The sequence below is a fragment of the Chenopodium album genome, chromosome 13, assembly GCF_948465745.1.
Source record: "Chenopodium album chromosome 13, dcCheAlbu1.1, whole genome shotgun sequence".
NCBI classification, from domain to species: domain Eukaryota; kingdom Viridiplantae; phylum Streptophyta; class Magnoliopsida; order Caryophyllales; family Amaranthaceae; genus Chenopodium; species Chenopodium album.
In genome coordinates, this window is record NC_137846.1 from 19,282,094 (window position 1) to 19,293,821 (window position 11,728).

The following is an 11,728-nucleotide window of genomic DNA, read 5'->3' on the forward strand; positions in this document are numbered from 1 at the left end:
GGTCCGAGCTTTGAAGGAAAGCTGCCTTTCACAAAAAGGCTCAGTAAGGCGGTCAACTTACTCAGAAAGGTGCAGTTGAGTGCGTACATATTGTCCATACTCAGTAGGGACCACCGCACGAATAATATTTCGTCAAGCAAGTGATTTATTTTCTGATTTAGCTTTATTTTATTGATTCCATAGTCTTCATAAGATCTTTAATTGATTGTTGACTCCTTGATTGACCCAATCAAGTCCTTGATTGATGAGCTGTAATTTTATTGAATATTCTTTGATATCTTTAACCATGCATCTTTCCATTTTCAGCTTGTTTCTTTATTATGTGTGAATGAAGTCAATTATTGTATTCTTTGATTAATCTTTTCCTATTTTGTAGCTTGCTTAGAATCCGCTCGCAAAACTAATCAAGACTAGTATTTTAAAATCATGACTATAAGATAATTATGGATAACCAGTTCATATCCTATTAATCTTGTAACAAAGTAATCCCAAAATTTAGCAATTAAATGTACAATACATATTCAACCGAGTTAGCATAATGTAGTTTGGAGCAAATTGAATGATTGTTTGTGTCTTTACAATTAAAATTAATACATGTCGCTATACAAAATGAGTAAAGGTCATTACAACGGAATTGTATTCCTATTGCAATTTTGTATCATCTTTCCCGAACCCTCCGTGATGTTTTGTAACCTCATGGATTGTAAATGCTGTTTATTTGCATAAATCAAATCATTGTTGATTGTTTTTGGATTTGTCCCTAATTGTGATTGTCTTGTCCTTTTTGATCCATGAACAAATTTTTAAATACGAAATAATTTGTTGGTCGTTCCTTACTTTGTACCTTGCCCCATTCGATTCAATATCAATTCCATATTTGCCAACGATTCCTATGTAGATTCACACGTGCTAAGGTCGGCTAACTTGCCTACAATAAATACCACACACGCAACACAAAGTGTATGTGTATCTAGTAAGTTCAGTGCTAAATAAAATCTTTAAAGAATAAATTGAGCCTCCCTAAACCCTTTAGATCTATTTTCCCGCATGCAAACCGAAGCACGAAACCCAAGTCATTCTTAAGCATGCAAATTGAGGCATTTCTATAATGTTTATTATAATTTTCACCTTAAACTGGACCCTTAAGTGCCAAAGTGACTCCCTAATCTTAAAGGAACAATTTTCTCAACACACAAATCAAGCCAACTTTTAAGCACGCAAATCAAGGCATAATTTTATAAATATTCAACTTATAATACACACAAATATAATGCAATAATTTCAATTATATAATACAAGCATACAACTAGGTTTAAACAAAACATAATAAATCCTTCATTCTATTTTAATTGCAACTTGGGGGAAATGCGTGCTGGTTTTTTAGAAGAGTCACAACTTGGGAATGAGACGAGTTTTCCCCAAACTTTTAAAACAACCAGCCGCACATTTCTCCTCAACCTGGACTAAAAAAATACGCATTTCCTAAGTTGTTTTAAAAGTTGCTTGTATTTTAAAACCCCAACGCGCATTTCCAAATTCTATTTTAAAAAAAAAACCATCGCGCATTTTCCCAATTTGAAAATTAATGGGATGAGTCATAGCTTTGCTGAAAATTTTAAAGTACACCCAAGTGTACCATGTTGTAAATGTAAAGCGTTAGTTGTACATTTTATTTTAAAAAAAAAAAATTTTGCTTGCTTAATTATAGGAATTCTGTTATTCGTTCCATATTTATTACTTTCTAAATTAGATTTATTCTACATTTATTCATTTTTGAGTTTTCAAAACAGAGAGAATAATTTTTAGAGTAAGAAATTCAAATTTTAGGGGGAGAAGTTAAACGTTAACAACAAAAATGGTGGAACAAGATGAATTTTGTCACGATTCGGATCGGCGATTTGCTAAGTATGATCACAATGAAGATTATTTTGATTATGATTGTGAATTTGTTGAATCTGAATATAAAGAAGAAGGTATTTTATGTTATGTTTACATATCTAATTTAAATTAATGTTGCTTACATCATTTAAAAACAATATTGATATGAAATATGATGATCAATAGTTGTTTTGAAAATCTATATTTTTTTTTAATCATGACATTCAAGTTAGAAGATGAAGATGATGTTCTTTATTGCATTGTTTTATGTTCTTTGACAATGTGATTCAAAATCCATTGTAAAATTATTAATAATTTTAATTTGTCACTGAAATGAATGTCGATATGATTTGATTTATAATTTTGTTTGATTACATTTGTAATTATTTAGATTATGAAATTAATGTTATTAGTAAAAAAAATATATTATATTAATTGTACAATATTTCAATTGCACAATATTTCAATTAGGCCATGTACTTTTTATAACACTAGGTTAGTTCCCGTGTCATGCACGATAATTTTCAATAACCATTATTAAGCTATCATTATAATTAGTTTTTATAAACAAAAAAAAAATCTAAGAATATAGTTGACAAATTTTGATCAAAGTACCGAATTACAAAAGATATGTTAGGTATAACATGATGTAGAAAATAATCAAAATTATGTTAAGAAAGTTTTTTTTTATAGCTATATAAAAATTTGTGTTAAAGATATGTCAAAATTTTTTTATTTTTATTAATTATATTGTATAACATTAGGGAATTATTTTTGTAACATTAAGTGAATTATTTTTGTATAAAATTTTTTTCTTTAATATAATTTCAAAAAAAAAAAAAAAAAAAAAAAACCTAAGGACACACCAAGTGATGACACGTGTCATTGCTGGTGTGTCTTTTAGTATATATTTATTTATTAATGTCATGTACATTGTATATTATTCCATGATCTTTCTATTATAATATTATGTACATTTTATATTAGGATAAGTACGATATATGCTTCCATTGCTCATTTTCATAATGTTCAATAATTTCATATTATATATGCTCACTTTCATAATGTTAAACTTTTATGTGATTTAAGGCCTTTGTGCTTTTGAATTAATTTTTTATGTTTTTAACTTGACCCTTATATTCATATAATTTGGACGAAAATTTAATTTTTATGATATTTATTTTTAATGTCATATATTAATTATTCTATTATTTTGTATATTCAGTTTCATCTTCTTTTTTTTTTTTTTTTTTTTTTTTTTTTGAAATCAGGATCATGAAGGTAGATAACGATATTATTTTGGGACCTCCTCTAGCAACAAAGAACATTTGTAATATTAATGAATAACATGATTATATTATGTAATGAACATTATGTACATTTACCAATCTTGATTCAGTGACAAAATTCAAATAACATTTCACAATATATGATACGGATACAAAATTCAAAGAACATTTCACTGTAAGCAATGAACATGTGACTATAAATAACATTAACATATAAAATAGTTTATTACAAATATATAATAAATATCATTATAATATCAAAATAAACTTTTTTTTTTGTGCAAATGAAGGCCAAGCCCTTTATTCAAATAAAGCAACAAAATTAAATTACAAACCGGGGAGTGGTGACTCCTAACTCCTAAGTTATCCTCCCGAAGAAGTTCCTTTATTTCGATCGGAGGACTATCAAAATAAAGTACCCACTCCTTTTAGATATCACCTATATTAGCAAGCCTATCGGCCACCCTTATTCCCCTCCCGGTGACAATGAAAAACACAAGAATTAAGTCCAAAAGACTTAATGATATCACGACACTCCCTTAGTATAATTGCACTTTCTCCTCCTTGCAATCGTTCGTTCTGTAAAGCTTCAATGCAACAGGCCTTGTTATCCATTTGTAGAAGTATCTTAGAGATGCCTTTGTCCACTGCCATACAAAGTCCCACTTCCAAAGCAAGCAGCTCAGCACGGTAAGCAGAACAAACACCAAAGTTGGCTGAGTAAAAATAAACATATGAACTAACATAACGTTAATAATTAATTATAAATTACAAACAAATATAAAGTACATTATGTTTCAGATAAAAAACAATATTAAATCATACTACCTCCGTTACAGGTTATGTGCAACGATTTGACATAAAGCAGAGAAAGAAAATGTCGAATCGTTGCACATAACCTGTAACGGAGGTAGTATAAAGAACATCACAAGTAATAATACCCATGACAATAAAATTTTTAAATTTTGAATTTTGAATTCCAATTTTGAATTTTCAAAATGAAATCTTAAATTATATTTAAGAGAAAATAATTTTAGGGAGTGATAATTATTCTAATGAGTAACTGATTTTTTTATTTTATTTTATTTTATTTTATTTTTTTTTTTTTTTTGGGGGGAAAGAAAGGAAATGATTGGGATGAAACTAAATACATTTGAAGTCTACTCATTAATTTTGGGATTTAAAAATATTCGGTAGTTATCTTTACTAAATTTGAAAAATTCCCTCTATAAAAAATGCGTTCTTTTCATTTTGCCTTATGTTCTTTGTAGGTGTACCAAGCATTATGGTACAATTGGATGTAGGAACCACGCATTGACAACGGCGCCTTTCAAAGGGAGATTTGTGATGTATGAGTAAATGCATAACGAGGGACATGGGGGTCATTTTACGTAAATGCATTTATGAATTTAGGGCCTATTCACATTTACTTAATTTCAGTTCAGTTCAGTTCAGCTCCAATCAATTCAGTTCAGTTTAGTTCACTTAAGTTCCAATCAGTTCAGTTCAGCTCAGTTCAGTAAATGTGAACACACCCTTAGAGTAGTACCATTGGGTGATCAATTGTATCACTAGATGATCAAATAGTATCATTGAACATTCAATGATACCATGTATGTATGTAGTGGTATTATATATTCATTCAGTGGTACTCACTACGTGTAAAAATAATATCAGTACGTAGTAAGTGGTATTATCTAATCTTTCAATTGGACATAAGTGGCCCCACTTATCCATCTCTCTCCTCCTTTTTTCTCACCCCCATGTGTTTTTTAATATTTTAGTATTTGTTATGCATTATTATTACTTCCTCTATTAACAACTTTTAGAAAGTCACAACTTGGGAAAATGTGGGCTGGTTCTATTTCAATATTTTATATGTTTTATTTTTTTAAGGTTGAAATTAAATGAGACGAGTCGCTAATAGGTTAGAACATATTTGGTTCAATTAAGTTCTATGTTAGAGTGTCACGGGTTAATTTGATATCAGGACTACAAGTCATATGGGGTTCAATATATTCGATGAGTTCAATTCAGTTTCAAGTTCCACATATTCAGAATGGGTCGATTTTTGGTTCCTAGCTCACAAATTCTAGCATATTTGATTCTTATAAGATCGAGTCAATAATAGGTTATTTCATGGTTCGGGTTAAAATTTGAGAGTTATATTTGTATAAAACAGTGAAAGTGCAGTGAAGTGTGCATATTGATGTGCTTTCTTTTTTGAGAACTTTGATTGATTCTATAGTTGATTAGCATGTGTGTTATTGTTAAATAAACATTATTTTATGTAAAAGTTCTTACACGGAACAACTGCGGAAGCTCCACGCACAAAAGATAATAAAATATCAAATCTTCCACCACTCTCATGCAATTAGGAGAAGAAAGATTAAATAATTTTAGTATCAATGTATGAAAAATGTGAGTATGTGATAATTTTTGTCGACAATATAATTACAATTATATTATTATATGAGATATATTTCCTTTACAAACATTGAAGTAATATATTAGTACTTCGTAAAAGAGTTAATAACAAGTGATGGACCATCATTGAAAAAGTACAAGTAGAAGATAAAATAGAGACGAATAGTAGGGAACAAAAAAGGGTTTGGTCTAATAGTATTGGAAAAATGGTGTTAAACTTAAGAGCCAAAGAGCTCATGAAAAAGTAAAGAGAAAGTTGGGAGAAAAAAAAAGCATATGAACTTTCACTATGATTAAGTTAATTGTTAGCACTCTTTAATTACCTTAACCCTAACACACTGCCATATTTACTTATATCCTCTCATATATTTTATCTTTTTTCTTAATGATTTACATTATCTTATAATTTTACAATTTTTTCATTAAACTTTCTGAATAAATCGAGGTATAACAAATTAAATATTGTACATCTATTATAAAGTTAGTAAGGTAAACATAAAATGGTAAAAGTTACTTATTATGTAAAAGTTAACTATGTTTTATTGCTTAAAGTTACAGTCTTTAATGGAGTATAAAAATAAAATCTCATTGTATGAACTAACTATATTATCTTTATACAAAACTTATTTCATGGCTTATTCACATTTTAGAAACATATCAGATTTAAAGTTACTCAAACTAGAGATCAAAACTCTAATATAAACTCAACAATTCAGCATGCACAACCTTTTTAAATAAACCGAGTGTACAATTACCATTGATCAACAATTACCTTGATATAAAATAAAAGTTATCTAAAATTAGTGCAAATAAAGTTAAACTCTATACAAGAAATTAAACTCGTTATAATCACATAATGCATAAAAGTAATCATATTATACTTTTTAAAATTATCCCTACAAAATTACGGAGCACCCTGCAATTAGACAATGTACAGTAAAATTATTGTAAATGGAGTGTGCTTAAAAGTTCTTACCTTACAAGTTTTATAAATCAAGGAGATCAACCTGTAATTTCTAATAAGTAATTATTATTTTATCATGGACCTACACAAACCAAGTATAAATGAGAGAATAAACACTAAAAACAGCCTCAGTATCCAAATGCTTCCCCCCTTAACCCACCGTCCATTCCTCTCACACATGTACAGCTCATTTCCATTTCTCTTTCTTCAATTTCTATTCAAGATAAGAGCACACCAAAATGTGGGACCCATAAAATTATATTTAGAGGGTCCCTTATGTTATAGAAAGATATGTTATAAGGTGGCGAGTAACGACCTATTCAACCATTGAATCATCCCATCTTTTTTATTTTCTAGTCCTTCCAATTAGGAAGGTGGTAGGAAGGTGATGAAAATGAAAGTGATTAGTGAATAACCTATCTCCAGCTCTGCCTAATTTTGACTTGACTATTTTGTGTTTTTCCTCTAAAATATCCAATTTTACTTTGACACTTAAATGACTAGGTTTTACTAAACTAGGATATATTAGGGGCCACTTTTTCACTTCACTACCAAATACAAGTAATTGAGTGAGTATTGATGAATCATTCAATAGGATTGGATAACACTGGTCCCGAAAATACATAATGATACAGATCGACTATACCAATCACAAACGATGGTAGAAGCATAGTTTGAAGACTAACCCAAATCATAGCTACTCTTAGCCCATACATAAAAATAACAAATTTCCATTATATAAACAAAATTAGAATTAAGCAAAGGGTCATTATAGATCAAAACATATTTATATTATATACTGTGGGTTTATCAAGATTGCTACATCATAAATTATATAGTCGGAAAAGTAAAAATAAAAGTTAAAACCAGAAGGCCTTCTCCCATCAGAGTGAGGCCAAACATCAACTACTGCTAGATGGGATATATGGATGCAAGAAAGTAAAATGGAAGGAAGTCTACTATGTTGGTTCTTCAGATTATATCTAAAAAAGAAAGGAAAAAAGGATAAAAATCAAAGCTAAAAATTCAGCAGGCGAAGCTTTCACCTATTTGAAAGAAGAGATCTTAAAGCAATCTCCTTCTCAGAATGTACAGCTTGCTGGTTACTCCTCGATTTCGACTTCCTTCACGGCCAAATCCTTCACTTACAGGTTCCAGATAGAGCTGTCCTGCCTCGAGAGCTGGTCGAAATCAATCGTTGAGAGATTGAATGGGGTGCCATATCCAAAGTCTGCCATATTGTCATTCAGAGTCATCCCATAAGAAGGATCAAAAGCCCTACAATGATCCAGCTGAATTGCATTTGATGGGTAAACAGAACCACCCATGTTATTTCCCTGGTGGGTAACATTGCCCCCAGGAACTGCTCTCTGGTTGGAGAAGCTGTTGTCGATTGCAAGCGGCTGCAATTTCTGTTCAGGCTGGTTTACATTTGTTCCTTGGAAAACAACACCGCCCATTGGAAACTGATGCTTATGTTGTTGATTGCTGTTCCCATTTAAGGCCATCCCTTGAGCCAAAAAGGCATTTTCTATTTGGAACTGAGACACCTTTGGTTGCATCTGATTATGATCCTTCATTGCATTTATGTTCATTCCTTGGGAAGCATTGTTTCCGAACATAGCACCTTGGTTAACAAAGCTTCCACCCATCTGATTATTTTCCATAAAGGTTGCATTCCCTGCACTGACATTCTTGCTCTGCGGGGTGCTAGTATCATACACTGACATCAGATTGCTTATCAGATTTTGACCATCTTCAGGAATTTCAAGGCCAGAAACACTGAAGGTAGCCGGTGCCTGATTCTCAGATTGGAGAGGCAGCTTCTCCTGTTGTGCAAAGGATGTAGGAAAGTTTGAAGCTTCAATACTATTTCTCTGGAAATTGGTTGCTCCAACACCGAGAGTAGAACTAAACTTATATGGGCAGTTCTGTTGGTGATTATTTCTTGAGTTCCGATCAAGGAAACCAAGACGGCTATCCCCATATGGGCATTGAGGATACTCGCAAACAAATATCTTCTGATCCATTACCATATGAGACCCAGAAGATGGCTGCTTCCTCTTATCAGTAAACTCTGAAACATGGGTATCAATAACCTCTCCCTTAATCACTGAAGTCATCATAGGGTTAGAAGTCATCATAGGATTAGAAGCCATGAATTTCTCCCTCTCTGCGCCGCCACCAAAGTTGAAGAGATTGATATTCTGTGGCTTGCTGTCATCCACTTCACTGTTAGGATCAGTTTCAACCCCTTCAACATCATAGTCACTAGTATCACTGATGACCAAGGACCCACCACCACCAGCAGTTGGAGGTGGACATCGATCAGGATAGAGTTTCCGTGCCAAAGCCTCTTCCTGATTGATGATGGCAAGCCATGTCGCACTTTCTTTGGCTGTCATCTTATCCTGCAAGCACTTGGACTGACGAACAAGCTTCCTGATCTTTGCTATATCAGGTGACATATGCTTGATGACAGCTGTAAGAACGCTTACCTTCCACGCCTTCTTCAGATCATGAGGTTTCTTATATGGTGGTGCTCCTTGATCCTTTGGAAGGCCCAACTGAGGCCACCATTCTTCATTACCAGAAGGCCACCAGGGTGGGGGAACACCTTTCTCCAAGGGGAACCGCCTCTGCGGTGGATCACAGTGTTGCATCAGAGCTGATAATAGAGATCCAAGTGTAGTGTCTTGGAGCTCCTGCAAGGTGTGTGGAGTTGATGCCAAAGCATTGCAGTCCTCTTCGCTCCCTGGGAGGGAATGATCTGCTTGATACTTGGCAATGGCTGCAGGACCATTCCTGTCAAATCGAACTTTTTCTTTCCACCAGGCTCGCAGATTGTCAGAGGCTCCACTAACAGGTTTTCCCTTCTCAGGAATAATCCCATAAACAAAACCCTGGGCCTTGCAGACCTCCATCATTTTCAGCATGTATTTCAGAATCCCGTCCTGTGCCCTTGACATCTTTTTCCTACGAGCCTGCTCCTGTGACTGACGCTGCTTAGCAGCGTCAACTCCCTCTTTGGCCTTATCTTTGCTCTGCTCCTTAAGCTTCTTTAAAAGCATCCTGTCTCTCCACATACGCCGCTCAAGCTCATCAACATCTACCTCTTCATCAGAGTAGTCCTCATCACCAGTCCCTTCTTGTTCAGCTTCACCGCCAGCTTCTCCCTCCTCCGTCATGGAAGGGGGAGGAGCAAAGAAATCAAAGCTTGAACAAAAACCCATATCATCAAGCAAACCCATTTTCGCCGATGAAATCATCTTCAAATACCTCTAAGAAACCAAAAGACACTAGCAACAGATGTTTAAATGAATGACCGACGACTTGTTAATCGCTTCGGTGAAGGTAAAGTCAAATAATCTCCCTACTTATAGAAGAAGTTCCACCGAAAAGAAGGATAGAAATATAAGGGGTTTTATTTGCTCAGCCTGCAAAATGCAAAATCAAGCAACCCACATATAAATATATAAGTTAAGATGTTCAAAGAGATTGGATTCAATGAACAAGAAAACATTTAATTTAATGTTACGCAAATTTTACACATTTTTAATTAAAGTCTATTTATTACCGAGATTTGAACCATAATTATTAACACGTATTTTACAGCTTGCTCATAAAACTCTTCACATCTAAAGAAGCTCAAAATATCACCTTTTCAAAAAAAATAAATTATGCAATAAACACACTATTCCAAATATTTAGAAGACAAACCGATGAACTTCACTTTTTTTTTTTTTTTTTTTTTTGAAATTCCCAAATTCACAAGTATTGCAAATCAAAATTTAAATATTTTTAAACATCAAATTTTATCCTACAGTAGTATTTAACTTAATTACATCAATTGACGCGTGATTTATGCATATATAATCCATATGAAGTACAAAATGATGGAAATAAAGGTTATGATTAATTGTGTGAAAAACAAGCATTAGAAAGATAAAGAATTGACCAACAGATCCAAGTGTGGAGATCTGTTAATTATAAACTCAAGGAATTTAATAATTTTTTCCAAATGATTAATTAGACAGCCATTTCCAGCATATATAACGCATTTATCAAGCAAGTCAAACTCACTTCATCATTTTACAAACAATTTTTAACCTCTATTTACCCAAGAGCCAATCTCACACATGCTTTAATGGACACATCAAAAGCTATCCCCAAATAAAGAGAAAATTATATGTGATCGAATAATAAGTTATAGACCGTCTCAATTTAGCCTTTTCCCAATCATATTATTTGATCAAACATTCAAATAAGAAGCTTTTTTTTTAGAAAAATAAAAAAATATTTGATTTGTGAAGCAAGAACCAATTTTTCTTATATCAAAAAAACAAAGAACCAATTTTTCTTACCATCCTTTAAAAATTAGTAAAATGAATTTTAAAACCCCCAAAAAAAAATTTAAAAAAATAAAAAATCAAACCCTCAAATTATTTAATTTTACAGAAACAAAATGAACCCAATGGCCACTTTATAAAGTTATGAAATGGGTATCGATTGGTCATAGTAATATCTTTTTATGAAAATCAAAATAAATAAATAATTATAACACACAAAAAATCATGTCATAAAATTTAGGAATCAGAAAAACAAATTAAAAAAAAGCACCCAAAAATAGATATTCCCAAATATATCCCTCAAAAATAAATTGAACCAACAAACACCAAGAACAACACCAAAATAAATCAAAATAAAAATAAATTAATTAAACCAATTATTCACCAACAAAGATTGAATTAAAATAAAATAGATCCAAAAACATAAAAAAGAAGCTAAGATTATTACCTCTACGTTGCTCCCATGGATGATCTCAAACTCTAGTAAAGGTGAACGATTTTAGAGAGATAAAGTAGAGAGAGAAAGAGAAGAGCTTTTTCTCTCTTTTTTAGTATGGTGGTGGACAAAATGGAGAGGGTAAGAGAGAGGAAATGGAGATTGTGGGGTTGTCTAAGATGGTGGACAGTATCTTTTGTTTTGTAGTATTTATATAATAATATTCATAAATTATATTTTTTTTATTAACTATGGTTAGTTGAAATACCATCTTTCATTTTGAGTGATTTTATTGGGTGTGATGCATCCCTACACATTTTCCCATCTTTGTAAAATCTCTAGCCACACATCTTGGGAGGAATATGCTTGCTCTTGATTTTTTAGT

The 11,728-nt window shown here is 32.1% G+C and overlaps 1 pseudogene across 1 annotated transcript; it reads right to left on the minus strand.

Moving 5' to 3' along the window:
- Positions 1 to 7,327: 7,327 nt before the first annotated feature.
- On the minus strand, positions 7,328 to 11,513 carry LOC145574679 (ETHYLENE INSENSITIVE 3-like 1 protein pseudogene; annotated as a pseudogene). The gene is made up of 2 exons (XR_014098124.1): positions 11,356 to 11,513; positions 7,328 to 9,995 (listed from the first exon to the last, which is right to left on the minus strand). The product of XR_014098124.1 is annotated as an ETHYLENE INSENSITIVE 3-like 1 protein pseudogene (transcript).
- Between the last annotated feature and the right edge of the window lie 215 nt (positions 11,514 to 11,728).